This window comes from Ornithodoros turicata, chromosome 8, assembly GCF_037126465.1.
Source record: "Ornithodoros turicata isolate Travis chromosome 8, ASM3712646v1, whole genome shotgun sequence".
NCBI classification, from domain to species: domain Eukaryota; kingdom Metazoa; phylum Arthropoda; class Arachnida; order Ixodida; family Argasidae; genus Ornithodoros; species Ornithodoros turicata.
Window position 1 is genome coordinate 131,325 of NC_088208.1, and position 18,295 is coordinate 149,619.

Sequence of the window (18,295 nt, forward strand, 5' to 3'; positions counted from 1 at the left end):
TTTATGCGTATGTGCGCTTCTTTTCGTGTGTCTCATTATAGAATAACACGACTTAACGATAATTTGATATTTTCCTCCTCTCTCTCTCTCGTTGGAATGAATAGTAATTGAATTTATTAATTGAAAATTATATTCTACGCTCTATTATCGCATTCTTATGCGTGTATGAGCGATTTTAAGTGAAAAATCGAAAAAAAAATTTTTTTAAAAAATTGGGTGGGGGTGCAAATTGCAAAATTGGGGGTAACAGGGGGGGTGAGAGAGGAGGGAGGTGTCAAATTGCTCGCTAAGTCGTATTATTCTTTTACTATTCTTCGTTACATTTTGCGCACGTTAACATTACTTGTAACGAGTTCTTTTTGACGGGTAACTTCCCGACCTATGCTCCAGGGCGTATCTTGTTTACTGGGACGTTCTAAGTAGTAATGTAACAACCCAAGATTTACACAGAAAATCCACGGCAAGTATTGCACTTTTTACTTTAAATTATTTTAAAATTACTTTTAAAATTTTTAAAAATTTAAATTTTTAAAATTTTTAAATTGGGCAAAATCTGACTCAGTGCAATACTTGTCGTGGATTTTCTATGTAAAACTCGGGTTGTAGGAAATAAAAAACTAGATAGAAAGGAAGCAGACAGTGGGAAATGATTTATTTGAAAATCAACGACGCCATCATGAAGAAATCACGCCGGTGCGGGCGACTGGAGCACGACGGTTGCAGAGGCAGGTGGCACGCTAGTTCCAAGGCATCACACCAGATGGCGCCAGCATCGTAGCTCTGTACGAGAAACACAGAGAACAAGAAAGTACTAGCGACACGTAAAAATGGCAACACTGCTCGACAAGTCTAAGCATGCCAGAGCGCGGGGAAAAGGCCTAACCGCTACTGCTAAACAGCACGGAGAAAACACTACACATTGGGGGGAAAGGCTTAAGGCAATCGACTAGGCCTAACCACAGCGTCACAACACTTCGCGGCTAACACAAGACGGGAACCACACGATGGTAAACGTGCGTCAACAGGCTTGGACACCGCTAAACAAGTCTAAACATGCGAGAAAAGGCTTAACACGAGCACGGTAAAACAACGCGCAAACATCGGTAAATCACTCACCTTTTTCCCCGCTGCGACGGAGCGTCCGCTCTCGTCGACAGCCAGGGATCAAGTGACGACGGAGCGAACGACCGCACGTCTTTTCCCAACGAGAGCCAGAGGTGGACTGACGTAAGCGCCACTCTACGGGTGCTACGCATGCGCGCACTCGTAGCGCCCTCTGCGCGCTCCTCCCGCCACCTGCGAGAGGCTAAGCGCGAAGAGCATTCCTGCGCCCTCTTCTCTCGTTGCTCATTGGTCGGGAGGCTAAGTGAGAAGAGCATTCCTGCGCCCTCTGCTGCCCGTTCTCATTGGTCCAGACATCATCCTATTGTCTCAGGGCTACACTGTTTTTTTTCCACTAATGCTCCTCTAGACAAGGTCAATCTGCAGTGAAGCCACGGTATGACGTCATCATGCACCTGCGTGGCTCAAGGACGCGTGCGCTCTAGACAGGGGACTTATTATTTATTGAATCACTATCCCAAGATTATTTCCTTTATTCTTCTATAACGATTGCATAGGAAACTATTGCAGAAGAGCACCATGCATGAAAGCTGATCGAAGGAATTCCAAAGTCTTACTAAATGAGACTTGCAAAAGAACAGAATATCCTAACATGTAACTCCATCAACGGCTAATAAGAGGACTAGGCACTCAACAAATCAACGCGCGCAGAACTCAGGGCAGCGCTATCGTCAAGACGACAATGTTCCTTGTCAAAAAAGACAAAATACAAAGCGTTAACAAAGGAAAGCATGCATATCGGGGCATGTCAGGACACGTCAGGACGAATTCGCACGACTGTTGGGCAACAGAGGAAAACGAACACTTGAACAGAGTGAAAAGACGCTCACTATCATCGGACACGTACACTACATTCCCTCATTGTAAATCCGCTCGTCACAAAATCCACCTGCATCGTCGAACACCATTCACCAGTGACGAACCACACATCCGCACCCCATCAGAGGCAGACAGAACCCCACCTAAGCTAAGCTCTTCTACTGACGATCAACGCCAGGATCATAATTACCGTGTCTACACCCGCCAGTGTCCAAGAGAGAAGTGAATCCTTGCGCCCCCTGCAGGCCAGTCTCATTGGACGTGACGGCATCCTATTGTCTCAGGGCTACCCTGTTTTTTTCCACTAATGCTCCTCTAGACAAGGTCAACCTGCAGTGAAGCCACGGTATGACGTCAACGCATGCAGGTGTGTGGCTCAAGGACGCGTACGCTCTAGACAGGGGACCTGTTATTTATTGAATCACTATCCCAAGACTATTGCAAAAGAGCACCATATATGAGAGGAGATTATAGCATTTCATTCCCAAAGTCTTACTAAATTAGACTTTCAAAAGAACAAAATATCCTAACACCTTCAATGCCTACATACAACGAGCTAATCGAGACATGTCCATCCCTTCCGAGAGCCTGGCAGCTAACTGAATAATGTCGCTTTGTTCCTCGACTGTATAAAGTCATGCACCTGTCCCCCTTGCGGTTACTCTCTGAACTAAATGAATCACAAAATTATTAAGAATAGCACTACTCCCATTCAAGGCAGCACTATCGTCAAGAATGTTCCTTGTCAAAAAAGAAAAAAAACTACATTTAGAAGGAAAACATGACAGAACAGGCCAGGGCATGTCAGCGCATGTTTGTCAGACAACAAGGGGGAAAAGCAAAGATAAACACTTGAACAAAGCAAAAAACCAACATCAAACTATTTCTAAGCACACGCACTCCTCTTATTCAAAAACAGTGCTCATCATAAATCCGTCCAGGACAATACATACCATTTTTCTATTGCTACGCTTTTTTCCAGTAACGGTCAATGCATTGCTACAGACTGCGTGACGTCATCACATCCTGCCTGAAGAAGACAGCGGCAAAGACAGACTCCTATTATTTATTGAATCACAAGATTATTTCCTTTGTCCTACTCTTAGTGATATTCATTCTTACATTAAAATTCAACAAAAAAGCACACCAGTAAACTACCACTGCTCTTTTAAAATAAGAAGTGAGTCCACTCAACATCATCGCCAGGCTTATGTAATACACGACCCTTTCTATGCTCGTATACTCATTGTCTGAGGCTACACCTGCGAGAAAAAATGCGCGAAAGCGAAAGGGGCAAAGTTCCATTCGCGCTCGACGGAGGACTAGACAGAACGCCTTTACGGGAACATGATGGCATTCCAACCATATTAATGATTATTGCATTGCAGTTTAGAAAAACTACTACAAAACTATAATTTTAGGAGCCTATTAAAATTCTACTTTCTATGGAAACTATAATTGCCCTGTTACTTGGATCGCTATTAATGAAGCGCTCCAATTTTTTCTCTCTTCCCATATCAGCCTTGTCATGTAGTGAAGCAGACTCACATCCAAAATAATTAATTTACACCGAGGGTGCCGTGCTTCAGGAATTCCTATCCTGCGCTCAGATGCAAGCATTTCTTCACGGATACCTTTAACAGCTGACTTCCTCAACATACCGAGCTCCTAACAACATCTAACAAACAATCAGAGAAACCCTCTTCTCAGCTGTATCATGCGACTTTCTTCTGCGTAAAATCGGTGATTTGAGGAAGAGAGCAGCGACAAATTGCGCGCACTTGTGCTTGACTTAAAAAACCTGAAGCATAGGCTAATAAACTAAGAAAAAGACACTCATGTCTGGTATCTAATAGTGCCACATACACAGACGCATTGCCATTGCGTAAAGAAAGCACAGGACAGGGATACACAAATTCCTTTAAGCGAGAAGGGAAAAGGCTTAAAACCTCAGGTCACCACACTTCGCTACGCGGCTACGGATCGCGCGCGTCCAAACCGCGGGGCCCGCGTTGCGCTCGCACGGGGAATCGCGCGCGTCGCGTCCCGAGAACGGGCCCGCGTGCGGCTCGCGTGGGGCGCGGTTCGGGTGCACTGTTTTATCACTTAAACAGCAACAGAGCTGACATTGTAGTACCGTCGCGATAAATTTTTTATTCCGGCGACAGCAGAACGTATTCAGAGAAGGCTTTGGGTGTGTAAAGTCAGCCCAAGGCGTGTTGATGGAAGCGCGCTGCTCTGTTGTGTACGCAAGCTTGCAGCCAGCGATGCTGGAATGATTATTTTATTTGATTTTATTTAGAGTCATTATCGGCTCGCCTATTTAGTGAAGACCTATGAACACATGTTAAGTGGTTTGGTTTAAAAATGGTGAGAGCTACAGTGTGTAGCGAATGATGTTCACATTTACGCGTCTGTATAATGATCGCTGCGTAGAAGCACGGCACCGTTTTCTTCGTAGCGAACATGCATTCCTTTCTTTCTTTATTGGTTCGCGCCGGCCGAGTGGCGATATCCTATTACATCCGGAACGAGGACCGATTGTCTTGCGTAAGCATACATATCTGTGCCGTCTTTTGGCGATGGTAGGATAATTATTGACCTGAGGAATAATATGGATTTATGTGGTTGTGAAAATAGACTTTGTGTGTGTGAGTGTGAGAATGTGAGTGTATGTGTGTCTGTGTGTGCGCGCGCGCACGCGCTGGGACCCCACTTGACACGTAAGTGTTTGCCTTTTCGTGTAACACGAGTGACACATTTATGTACTATTGCGTGAAATAGTGGTTTAAAAAATAAGGGCAGTATCGTTTGCATTGCTATCTGTAGGATAGGACGAGCGTTTTTAATGGAATTACCTCGCGAACCTAGTGAAGTCTTCGTTTTGGACAGGGTATTTTATGACAGCCGGTCCTGCTGTTGTTTGTTTGTTAGTATGTGTCTGTCACGTTCGTAGCGCTGTTCAAGCTTTATTTGCTTTGCAAAAATTCAGACTTTATGGTATTAAGCTGTTCGAGTAGAAGTGACTTTCCCTGCTCGCTTAAGATAAATTGTGTATCCCTGTCCTGTGCTTCCTTCATGCAGGGACAATGCAAATGAGTATTTAGCATTATGCAGTAATTATCTGATAGCAGAAATGGGTGTCTTTGTCACAGTTTATTAGCGTGTGCGTCGTTATTTTATTTTTCTCTTATAGCTATGCGAGCAAAAGTGCGTGTAATTTTTCGTTGCTCTTTTCTTATTGGCATTCCAACCATATTAATGATTATTGCATTGCAGTTTAGAAAAACTACTACAAAACTATAATTTTAGGAGCCTATTAAAATTCTACTTTCTATGGAAACTATAATTGCCCTGTTACTTGGATCGCTATTAATGAAGCGCTCCAATGTTTTCTCTCTTCCCATTTCAGCCTTGTCATGTAGTGAAGCAGACTCACATCCAAAATAATTAATTTACACCGAGGGTGCCGTGCTTCAGGAATTCCTATCCTGCGCTCATATGCAAGCATTTCTTCACGGATACCTTTAACAGCTGAACAGCCGAGCTCCTAACAACATCTAACAAACAATCAGAGAAACCCTCTTCTCAGCTGTATCATGCGACTTTCTTTGCGTAAAATCGGTGATTTGAGGAAGAGAGCAGCGACAAATTGCGCGCACTTGTGCTTGACTTAAAAAAACCTGAAGCATATGGTAATAAACTAAGAAAAAGACACTCATGTCTGGTATCTAATAGTGCCACATACACATACGCATTGCCATTGCGTAAAGAAAGCACAGGACAGGGATACACAAATTCCTTTAAGCGAGAAGGAAAAAGGCTTAAGACCTCAGGTCACCACACTTCGCTACGCGGCTAACACAAGATAACAACAACAAGATAATAGCGGCGGGTAAAATTGCAACACTGCTAAACAAGCCCCAACATGCCATGATGACGTCGCAAGGCAGGAAAAAAAAGCACGCGCGCAGACACAGCAGCTCAGAAATGCACAAGGAGAGGTGCTTTATTGTAATTTCTCCTCCACGCTCACATACCAGCACAAATACTTATAACTGCATACAGCTTACTCCATCATCATATCGAGTAAAGTGAATACTGACACTCAACAACATCTAACAAAAAACACACAAATTCCATTCTCATGAACTCTCCTCTACCGAGCGGCTTTCTCCTGCTCTACCTCGATGCTGACTTCCCCCCCCCCCTCACCTACATTGTGAGTAAAAGCAGTGAAAGAAGAAAAGAACCGCGAAAAATTACACGCATTTGTGTCACAGGACAGGGATACACAAATTTCCTTAAGTGAGCAGGGGAAAGGCTTAAGTCGAACCGCTCAGGAATAATCGGAGAATCACGGCTTATCGCTATACGCGGCTAGCACATCATGACAGCAACAGGATATTAGCGAATGGTAAAATTTGCAAGACATTACTGAACAAGTCCAGACATGCGACATCGCATACAAAATACTGCTCATCGGGGAAAAGGCCTAAGTCTGCGGCGGATCATCATAGAGCATACACAACTTCATTTTTTTCTATTTTGCGTAAACTAAACGCGGTTTGCTTGGAAAACGACGTGCAAATTTTCTTAGGGAGCAGAGAAATATAGAAATTTCTACTCCGTGCTCAGATACCAGCATTTCTGCTCAAAAACCTGCAAAATTAAGCACTGCTTACTTCGTCAAGATATCGAACACCCAACAAAATCAAACAAACTACCCCACTTCCACTGATAGAACATTATTCAGCTATTACGCAGGAGGCTTTCTTCTACATAAAAGTAGAGAAAATAAGAAAAGAGCAACGAAAAATTACACGCACTTTTGCTCGCATAGCTATAAGAGAAAAATAAAATAACGAGGCACACGCTAATAAACTGTGACAAAGACACCCATTTCTGCTATCAGATAATTACTGCATAATGCTAAATACTCATTTGCATTGTCCCTGCGTGAAGGAAGCACAGGACAGGGATACACAATTTATCTTAAGCGAGCAGGGAAAGTCACTTCTACTCGAACAGCTTAATACCATAAAGTCTGAATTTTTGCAAAGCAAATAAAGCTTGAACAGCGCTACGAACGTGACAGACACATACTAACAAACAAACAACAGCAGGACCGGCTGTCATAAAATACCCTGTCCAAAACGAAGACTTCACTAGGTTCGCGAGGTAATTCCATTAAAAACGCTCGTCCTATCCTACAGATAGCAATGCAAACGGTACTGCCCTTATTTTTTAAACCACTATTTCACGCAATAGTACATAAATGTGTCACTCGTGTTACACGAAAAGGCAAACACTTACTTGTCAAGTGGGGTCCCAGCGCGTGCGCGCGCACACACACAGACACACATACACTCACATTCTCACACTCACAAACACAAAGTCTATTTTCACAACCACATAAATCCATATTATTCCTCAGGTCAATAATTATCCTACCATCGCCAAAAGACGGCACAGATATGTATGCTTACGCAAGACAATCGGTCCTCGTTCCGGATGTAATAGGATATCGCCACTCGGCCGGCGCGAACCAATAAAGAAAGAAAGGAATGCATGTTCGCTACGAAGAAAACGGTGCCGTGCTTCTACGCAGCGATCATTATACAGACGCGTAAATGTGAACATCATTCGCTACACACTGTAGCTCTCACCATTTTTAAACCAAACCACTTAACATGTGTTCATAGGTCTTCACTAAATAGGCGAGCCGATAATGACTCTAAATGAAATCAAATAAAATAATCATTCCAGCATCGCTGGCTGCAAGCTTGCGTACACAACAGAGCAGCGCGCTTCCATCAACACGCCTTGGGCTGACTTTACACACCCAAAGCCTTCTCTGAATACGTTCTGCTGTCGCCGGAATAAAAAAATTATCGCGACGGTACTACAATGTCAGCTCTGTTGCTGTTTAAGTGATAAAACAGTGCACCCGAACCGCGCCCCACGCGAGCCGCACGCGGGCCCGTTCTCGGGACGCGACGCGCGCGATTCCCCGTGCGAGCGCAACGCGGGCCCCGCGGTTTGGACGCGCGCGATCCGTAGCCGCGTAGCGAAGTGTGGTGACCTGAGGTTTTAAGCCTTTTCCCTTCTCGCTTAAAGGAATTTGTGTATCCCTGTCCTGTGCTTTCTTTACGCAATGGCAATGCGTCTGTGTATGTGGCACTATTAGATACCAGACATGAGTGTCTTTTTCTTAGTTTATTAGCCTATGCTTCAGGTTTTTTAAGTCAAGCACAAGTGCGCGCAATTTGTCGCTGCTCTCTTCCTCAAATCCCCGATTTTACGCAGAAGAAAGTCGCATGATACAGCTGAGAAGAGGGTTTCTCTGATTGTTTGTTAGATGTTGTTAGGAGCTCGGTATGTTGAGGAAGTCAGCTGTTAAAGGTATCCGTGAAGAAATGCTTGCATCTGAGCGCAGGATAGGAATTCCTGAAGCACGGCACCCTCGGTGTAAATTAATTATTTTGGATGTGAGTCTGCTTCACTACATGACAAGGCTGATATGGGAAGAGAGAAAAAATTGGAGCGCTTCATTAATAGCGATCCAAGTAACAGGGCAATTATAGTTTCCATAGAAAGTAGAATTTTAATAGGCTCCTAAAATTATAGTTTTGTAGTAGTTTTTCTAAACTGCAATGCAATAATCATTAATATGGTTGGAATGCCATCATGTTCCCGTAAAGGCGTTCTGTCTAGTCCTCCGTCGAGCGCGAATGGAACTTTGCCCCTTTCGCTTTCGCGCATTTTTTCTCGCAGGTGTAGCCTCAGACAATGAGTATACGAGCATAGAAAGGGTCGTGTATTACATAAGCCTGGTGATGATGTTGATTGGACTCACTTCTTATTTTAAAAGAGCACTGGTAGTTTACTGGTGTGCTTTTTTGTTGAATTTTAATGTAAGAATGAATATCACTAAGAGTAGGACAAAGGAAATAATCTTGTGATTCAATAAATAATAGGAGTCTGTCTTTGCCGCTGTCTTCTTCAGGCAGGATGTGATGACGTCACGCAGTCTGTAGCAATGCATTGACCGTTACTGGAAAAAAGCGTAGCAATAGAAAAATGGTATGTATTGTCCTGGACGGATTTATGATGAGCACTGTTTTTGAATAAGAGGAGTGCGTGTGCTTAGAAATAGTTTGATGTTGGTTTTTTGCTTTGTTCAAGTGTTTATCTTTGCTTTTCCCCCCTTGTTGTCTGACAAACATGCGCTGACATGCCCTGGCCTGTTCTGTCATGTTTTCCTTCTAAATGTAGTTTTTTTCTTTTTTGACAAGGAACATTCTTGACGATAGTGCTGCCTTGAATGGGAGTAGTGCTATTCTTAATAATTTTGTGATTCATTTAGTTCAGAGAGTAACCGCAAGGGGGACAGGTGCATGACTTTATACAGTCGAGGAACAAAGCGACATTATTCAGTTAGCTGCCAGGCTCTCGGAAGGGATGGACATGTCTCGATTAGCTCGTTGTATGTAGGCATTGAAGGTGTTAGGATATTTTGTTCTTTTGAAAGTCTAATTTAGTAAGACTTTGGGAATGAAATGCTATAATCTCCTCTCATATATGGTGCTCTTTTGCAATAGTCTTGGGATAGTGATTCAATAAATAACAGGTCCCCTGTCTAGAGCGTACGCGTCCTTGAGCCACACACCTGCATGCGTTGACGTCATACCGTGGCTTCACTGCAGGTTGACCTTGTCTAGAGGAGCATTAGTGGAAAAAAACAGGGTAGCCCTGAGACAATAGGATGCCGTCACGTCCAATGAGACTGGCCTGCAGGGGGCGCAAGGATTCACTTCTCTCTTGGACACTGGCGGGTGTAGACACGGTAATTATGATCCTGGCGTTGATCGTCAGTAGAAGAGCGTAGCTTAGGTGGGGTTCTGTCTGCCTCTGATGGGGTGCGGATGTGTGGTTCGTCACTGGTGAATGGTGTTCGACGATGCAGGTGGATTTTGTGACGAGCGGATTTACAATGAGGGAATGTAGTGTACGTGTCCGATGATAGTGAGCGTCTTTTCACTCTGTTCAAGTGTTCGTTTTCCTCTGTTGCCCAACAGTCGTGCGAATTTGTCCTGACGTGTCCTGACATGCCCCGATATGCATGCTTTCCTTTGTTAACGCTTTGTATTTTGTCTTTTTTGACAAGGAACATTGTCGTCTTGACGATAGCGCTGCCCTGAGTTCTGCGCGCGTTGATTTGTTGAGTGCCTAGTCCTCTTATTAGCCGTTGATGGAGTTACATGTTAGGATATTCTGTTCTTTTGCAAGTCTCATTTAGTAAGACTTTGGAATTCCTTCGATCAGCTTTCATGCATGGTGCTCTTCTGCAATAGTTTCCTATGCAATCGTTATAGAAGAATAAAGGAAATAATCTTGGGATAGTGATTCAATAAATAATAAGTCCCCTGTCTAGAGCGCACGCGTCCTTGAGCCACGCAGGTGCATGATGACGTCATACCGTGGCTTCACTGCAGATTGACCTTGTCTAGAGGAGCATTAGTGAAAAAAAAAACAGTGTAGCCCTGAGACAATAGGATGATGTCTGGACCAATGAGAACGGGCAGCAGAGGGCGCAGGAATGCTCTTCTCACTTAGCCTCACGACCAATGAGCAACGAGAGAAGAGGGCGCAGGAATGCTCTTCGCGCTTAGCCTCTCGCAGGTGGCGGTAGGAGCGCGCAGAGGGCGCTACGAGTGCGCGCATGCGTAGCACCCGTAGAGTGGCGCTTACGTCAGTCCACCTCTGGCTCTCGTTGGGAAAAGACGTGCGGTCGTTCGCTCCGTCGTCACTTGATCCCTGGCTGTCGACGAGAGCGGACGCTCCGTCGCAGCGGGGAAAAAGGTGAGTGATTTACCGATGTTTGCGCGTTGTTTTACCGTGCTCGTGTTAAGCCTTTTCTCGCATGTTTAGACTTGTTTAGCGGTGTCCAAGCCTGTTGACGCACGTTTACCATCGTGTGGTTCCCGTCTTGTGTTAGCCGCGAAGTGTTGTGACGCTGTGGTTAGGCCTAGTCGATTGCCTTAAGCCTTTCCCCCCAATGTGTAGTGTTTTCTCCGTGCTGTTTAGCAGTAGCGGTTAGGCCTTTTCCCCGCGCTCTGGCATGCTTAGACTTGTCGAGCAGTGTTGCCATTTTTACGTGTCGCTAGTACTTTCTTGTTCTCTGTGTTTCTCGTACAGAGCTACGATGCTGGCGCCATCTGGTGTGATGCCTTGGAACTAGCGTGCCACCTGCCTCTGCAACCGTCGTGCTCCAGTCGCCCGCACCGGCGTGATTTCTTCAAGATGGCGTCGTTGATTTTCAAATAAATCATTTCCCACTGTCTGCTTCCTTTCTATCTAGTTTTTTATTTCCTACAACCCGAGTTTTACAAAGAAAATCCACGACAAGTATTGCACTGAGTCAGATTTTGCCCAATTTAAAAATTTTAAAAATTTAAATTTTTTAAAAATTTTAAAAGTAATTTTAAAATAATTTAAAGTAAAAAGTGCAATACTTGCCGTGGATTTTCTGTGTAAATCTTGGGTTGTTACATTACTACTGTTCTAAACCTCAACGTGGCTGGACGTGTCTTGTAAACTAAGTGGACGTGTCTTGTACGGAGCTGCCTGTGTCTTAACGCTACAGGCAAGCTCCGCTGCGTGATGGGCTACAAATAAAGCTTTCAGTGCAACAGTTTGCTGTGGATCTCTCGTGGCACAATCTTTTGTTTGCCATTTAGTTGATTATTTCATGGGGTCTGTTCTCTGCTTTACGAGCCTAGATAAGTGGGCCTCTTGGTTTACGGTTTAGTAACTCCTTATAGTGCAGGCCCGCGGGGAAAGTAAACAGCCTGTGAACATCAGTAATGCTCCCTAATGTGTTTTTTTTCTTGTTTTCTGCTTACCCCGCAATTGAAACTCTCAGGTTCTACTATAGGACGGCACATAACTGGTAAGTCAACAGGAGCAATGCCAAAAGTCAATCAATGAAGTAAAAAGGGCAAAACCTAAAGTACACTAAGTAGCGAGCGCTAGGTAGCGTAAAGTAGCGAGCGACAGGCCAAATATGAATACGGCCGCCAGATACCAGCAATGTCAATAACACTACTGCTAAAAGTCAATTACTAAAATAAATCGTATCTGGTATCTGGGGGTACGGTTGCTGTCAAGCTGCCTCTGCAGCTTTTTTGCTGTACCTCTCTTTTCCTTTGGAAATAAACACGAAAGTAAAAAAAAAATGCTCGCAATAACGAACCACGGGCAAGATATCAATAAAAAGTGAATCACATGCCAAACATTTGGCTATTCTAGGTCGACCTGAAACTGCAGTGTTCACATGGCTCAATTGACTGTCCATTACAAGACAACATATATTTTTCTAAGGGTAATAATTTTCATGCAAAAAAAGACAAAGAGCAGCAGTGGGCCAATTTTACTTGTACATTCCCGGAAGTTTGGTTTTTATTACATGCTGTTCGCATAACGGCTATTCGTAATTTTAAACTTAAAACCGCATAACATCAATGTATTTACATGCGTTCACCTGACTGTGTCTATTTATTTCGAAACACATTTTTTCGCCAGTTGTCGGCTTGCGCAATTTTGCACCGACACGCGGAATCGTACAAAGGTTGGGTTCAATGCAGAAGTAGGACAGCGGGAACTATCAAAAGAATGCGAACATAGTCGAAATGCGGGAGGACTGGCTTTAAAATAGCACAAAGCTGCTGTACCCTGGAAACCGATGCGCAGATTCCAAGTCCTCGTGCCTTTCTGTCCCGCTGTTTATAACTTTTGTGCTGGAAAATCGCTTGGTAAAACAAAGAGGTTTCCAAGCCACGTTAAAAGCAACTTCCTTGCAGCTTTCAAAGCAACAACAACAACAACTTTATTTTGACTTTGGAGAGTGGGGAGGTTCATCGCCAGTAGCGATACTCTACCCCATTGCTGGTGGGGATGTGGGGAATAAAATAACGAGCCCATTCACAATAACGATCGAAGTCCGATGGTGTCCAGAAATGTCAAAAGAGCTTTGAGCGCAGATCGTTGCTGGGCTGGATTGGGCCAGGGACCAAGCAATTTCCATAGGGAGAAGGGGCGAGAGTCCAGCTGTCGAAGAGACTCGGAGAGAGCGATTCGAGAAGGTTGGTAGTGGGGGCAATGAAGAAGAATATCCTCCAGGTCACAGTGGCAGCAGGAGGGAGAGTCAACTTGTCTCAAGCGGTAACGCCACTGAGCTGCAAAGGCCACATCGAGGCGCATTCGGTGGATTAATGCAGCATCTTGACGAGAGGTGTTTCGTGGCATGCGGAAAGCGAGCGTTGGATCAACTCTGCTCAACATAGAGGGGGGAAGAATGTCGGTTGTCCATTGGCGGGAAGCCAGTGGTGTCACGAGGCGTCGCAGAATGGAACGGCAGTCTCCTCTCAGCAGAACAATACTTGTCCCTTTCCGATACGAGAGTGCTGCTTCTGGGGCGCTGTCGGCCTGCTCGTTCCCCACGACACCACAATGGGCTGGAACCCACTGGAGAACTAGCCTGTGGCCTGCTGCGTAGATAGTGTGGTAAGCCATTAACACATCTGTGACTAGGGGTGCGGATGGGCCTCGTATGCCGGAATTTTCAATTGCTTGAAGCGCAGATTTGGAGTCTGTGAAGACTGCCCATTCCCGCGGTGTAAAATCAGCGATATGTTGTTGAAAGAAATGGATGGCATAGAGTTCCGCAGCTGTGGAGGAGGTTGGATGTGAAAGGCGTCGTCCGTACATTAGGCCTTCGGATGGTATGACGAATGCTGAGGCGGACTTGTTGTTTCTGGATGCGCCATCGGTATATGCTGTCGTAAACTCAGAAAACTTGTCGTCTACCAGAGCATGAAATTGGGCTCGGAGGACTTGAGGGGGGACCTGATCTCTTCTTTCCAGAAGGTTTGGAAGGCGTACAATAGTGGGCGGTACCGGCAGAGACCAGGGGGCTTCCGGCGGTATAATGTCCTTAGCTATGAAGCCAGTGAGAGTCTGGCGTGTCCCCTGCGCTACTCGATAGAAGTCGCTTTCAGGGCGGTATCGAATTTTCCTGAGGAGAGGGTGACGGGGAATGTGAGCACGCAAACGGAGGAAGGGCCGAGCCGTTTCATGTTCACGTAGAACCTCAATCGGGAGTTCACCAGCTTCAGCCAGTACTTGTCGTGTTTCAGCCATCCTTGGAACTCCGAGGCAGCGACGAAGGCTTCGAGCAAACAGGGACCGAAGGGTATTTAATGATGTTGTTGATATCCTGTGCAGAATAGGAAGGCTGTAAAGCACAGTCCCCTCACCAGCGCCGCGTGAACTGCGAGCAGGGAACGCGGATCACAGCCCATCCTGAGCCAGAAATATGTTGAACTGCGGGGAGCCATCGCTGCACTTTAGTTGCAAAGTTTTTAATGTGCCGAGCCCAGCGCAAGTCCTAGTCGATTACCACGCCAAGGAAGCGGTGGAAGCGTACCGGCTCAAACTTCTTTGCACCAACCCAAAGAGGGAAATTGGCCATAGCTTTACGTGTGAAAGGGAGCTCGACGCACTTTTCGGGTGAAAGGTCCATCCCAAAGTGCATGAGGTACGTATGTACATTATTTAAAGCGAGCTGCAGGCGGCGCTGTAGGGTTGGGCGTGATTTTCCTACTGTCCAAAGGGCGACGTCATCTGCATACACGGAAAACGACACTTTGCGAGGAATTAGTGATTGTAGGCCGGCCATCACCACATTAAAGAGTGTCGGACTCAGAATACTTGCTTGGGGGACTCCTTGATGAACAGGATGCTGAGGGCTTTGGCATTGGGACGTTTGGACAGCGACAGTTCGGTCCGTAAGGAAGTCTTGGAGCCAGATGAAGAGCCGACCGGATACCCCAAACGAGCGCAAGGCGTGCAGCACACAAATGTGCGAGGCGGTATCATGCCTGCGCTTGATGTCGAGGAAAACGGATAGGACGATCCGCCGATGGGCACGAGCATGTTGGACAGTAGAGACTAGGAGAACATGGAGCTTCGGTGACGACAAAATCCAGCCATTTCTTGAGGGAACGCACGTTGTTTTTCGAGCCACCAGTCGAGGCGATGCAAAACCATTCTCTCCATCAGTTTTCCCATACAGCTTGTCAGGCCCACAGGGCGAAAGAAGGACGGGGTATTTGGGGGTTTGCCTCGTTTCAAGATGGGAACAAGCAATGCCTCCTTCCAGATAGATGGTAAAGATCCTTGTTGCCAAGACGTATTATACACATGAAGGAAAGCTTGGAGTGACCGCCCGTCAAGGTTTCGAAGTGCGGCATAGGTGATTTGACCGGTTCCTGAGGACCAGCCGGCGTTCATAAGCTTCATCGCTGCCTTTAGCTCGATTAGTGTGAAGTCAGGGTTCATAACTTCCGGGGAACGGGGCCAGTCTTGGCGAAGTTCAAATGTCAAACTGTGGACAAAACTGCGGTGTAGTGGCGTCGTCGAGGCAGCCGCCGGAGTCGTTAGTACCACACAGAAGTTCGTCGCTAGCGTGTTTTCGTCTGCACGCTTAACGATAGCCAAGGCCGCGAGAGGATTCTTTTGAGGAGGCGCCTCCTTCAGAGATCGGATTGTCCGCCAGATCTTCGTGGCCGGATCAAACGGTGGAAGATGGTGGCAAAACTTACGCCAACGCTTCCTGTCCTCTTACTTGTGTTACTTGTGTGTTACTTGTCTTAATTGTGTTACTTTAGCTTTCATCCGGCGGTATTCCACAATGTCCGTAAGTTGCCCTGTCCGACGAGCCGTTCTTTCTACTCGGCGACGTAGTGCTCTAAGGTGGTTAATTGCTGGGGAATAACCGACATGGCCTGTTACCCTTTTAGACATGACCACCGCTTCCTGAATACCGCGGGTAATTGCTTGCGAGAGAGCCTCTGGGGACATACCGGTGTGCACAGATGTTCTGAGGCCCGCACGAAAAAGTCTCCAGTTTGTGAAAGAAATCAGTCCAGTAGTTGCTGAGAGGGGCAGTCTGTCGTGCGAAATATATAGAGGAAAATGATCCTACCTCTAGTGCCGACGTCCGTAGCGCACGACAAGTGGCGAATTATGTCGGTTGAGCACCACGAGAGGTCCAATACATCGAGTGACGTTGGGGATCGCATGTAAGTGGGCTCGCGATTGTTCTGCAGGCACATATTATTATTCTCCATTGCCTCCAACAACCTCCTTCCCCTACCGTCCGTCATTCGGCTTCCCAAAGCCGAGTGATGGGCATTGAAGTCTCCCAGTACGAGCGCCGGGGCTTCCAGAGAACCAAGTAAGCGTTCGATGTCACGCGGGACGTATATAGATACTGACGACCGTTAACAGCATGGGGCCAAGGCGGATCCTGCAGGTGACGTAATCATAAGAGCGATGACAAACTGACCCGATAGGCGCAACAACGAGGTCATTACGAACGTACAGCGCTGTTCTGCTCTCAGAGGATTGATGAGATCGATAGATCGTGTATCCATTAACGCGATGTGTAGAATCCATGCCGTGTTCGCATACAGCTATGAAAGGGAACTTGTACTGTTGTAGATGTAAGTTAAAATCTGGGAGCTTGTTACGCAGGCTTCGAGGATTCCACTGCATTGCCATGGCCTTTTTATACAATGCCGTCATGCTGATGCAAAGATAATGCCTCCAGTGCCAGAAGCGCTTGGACCTCGGGCAGTTGCGACGCACCAGGGAAAGCAGAGACAATTGCCTTAAGGGCAGCGAGTACCGCTGAGAAGAGTCCCAGAGAAGGCTAATCTTCAGGGGTTGATGAAGGTAACTGTCTCCTCGTGCCTGCTGGTTCCGTCACACTGGCGTAAGTCTTTGTAATCTGCCTTGATGGACGAGGACGCGGTGGGTGGCTGCTTGTGATGGGCTTAGACGCGATTGTGTTCAGCGACCCTCGTTCACCTGGTGCAGATCGAGGGGGTAGTGCAGGAAATTCTTGTGCATTTGTACCAGACGGGAGTGTGGCACTACCACCCCTAGGAGCGTCAGACGAAAGTCGTAGTGTTCGGTCTTGGTGCCTTTTGGTGGCGGCGGTCTTCACAGGGCATAAAGATAATGATGCGGGATGGCTGGATGTGCAGTTAGCACACTTCGACTCTCTTTTATTGTTGCAGTCTGATCTCTGGTGAGGCCCGGCGCTTATGCCGTACCGTGTAGAACCTCGGCAATTTCGTGTAATATGGCCAAATCGTTGGCAGTTATACCACTGTATGGGGCCTTCTATGTACTCTTGGACTGTGAAGGTCGGAAAGCCGAGGGCAATTCGGTGGGGAAGACGGATTTTAGGTTCAAAAGTCAGGATAACGCTCCGTAACGGGGTAAACACATCACTGCCATCTTCTGCCATGGAATGCCGAACCTGTCGCCGTGCAGATAAAACCCCTGCGTCTTTGAGGTAGAGCACGAGGTCGTCGTTCGAATACTCTCTTGGAACATCATATATCTTGCCCATATTTCTGACATACGATTGGGGTATTGATGGTATCACCGGAAACCAGTGATGGGCAAAGTACCTCAAAATTATACTTAAAGTAAAGTACCAAGTACTTGGTGTCATTAGTACTTCAAGTACAGTACAAAGTACCCAATTCCAAATATACTTCAAGTAAAGTACAAAGTACTAGGCAAAGTACTTCAAGTACTCATCAAGTACATCGCCAATTTAATTTGTATCACTTTGCATTTCACTGTTTAGTATCTGTCTTGGCAAAACTTTAGCGAGCATTCTTGACAAATGCTCTGAAACCATAAAGTCCTAGGTTAAGTGCCAACCCGTGTATATGAACTTAATCAGATGTTCTAATTTGCAGTTACATGTAGAGAGGTAATCAGTCAGCTGTGCTGTGATTATGCAAAATGGTACGTATTATACCCTGACTGATCCAAGATCACCCGCCTAGTGTGGTGTTCCGGTACTAATCTTCGGGTATAAGAGGCTAGATAATTTCAGGGGAAAAAAGTACAAGCCAACAGAGATTATACATTTCTGGGCATTCCTTGCTGCTTTTTGAAATACAACACGTTTAAAAAAAGAATATAAAGAAAATTAAAAAGGACGAAACACGATGTAAGCCTTCATTTTTATACGACTGTGATATGCAACAATGTAATCCATGTGGCCAATTACAAAAACGTAAAATGTAAAAATGAAAGCATGTGTGTCTTTCAGAGTGTTCATCGTGTAATGCAATCACACATTGTGATATAAATTGATTATTCATTGCCAATGAAGGAAACAATACAAAAAAAAAAGAGCATAGAACCTTGCATTGGGAGAACTGAAATGACAATTGACCAAGTCATTGTGCTGCCGGTTGCA

The 18,295-nt window shown here is 45.7% G+C and overlaps 1 long non-coding RNA gene across 1 annotated transcript; it reads left to right on the forward strand.

Annotated features, from left to right (window-relative positions):
- The first annotated feature begins 9,498 nt into the window (after nt 1-9,498).
- LOC135365808 (uncharacterized) lies at nt 9,499-11,289 on the forward strand. The gene is made up of 2 exons (XR_010413926.1): nt 9,499-10,806; nt 11,143-11,289. It is a non-coding gene; the product is annotated as an uncharacterized LOC135365808 (long non-coding RNA).
- Nucleotides 11,290-18,295: the final 7,006 nt, after the last annotated feature.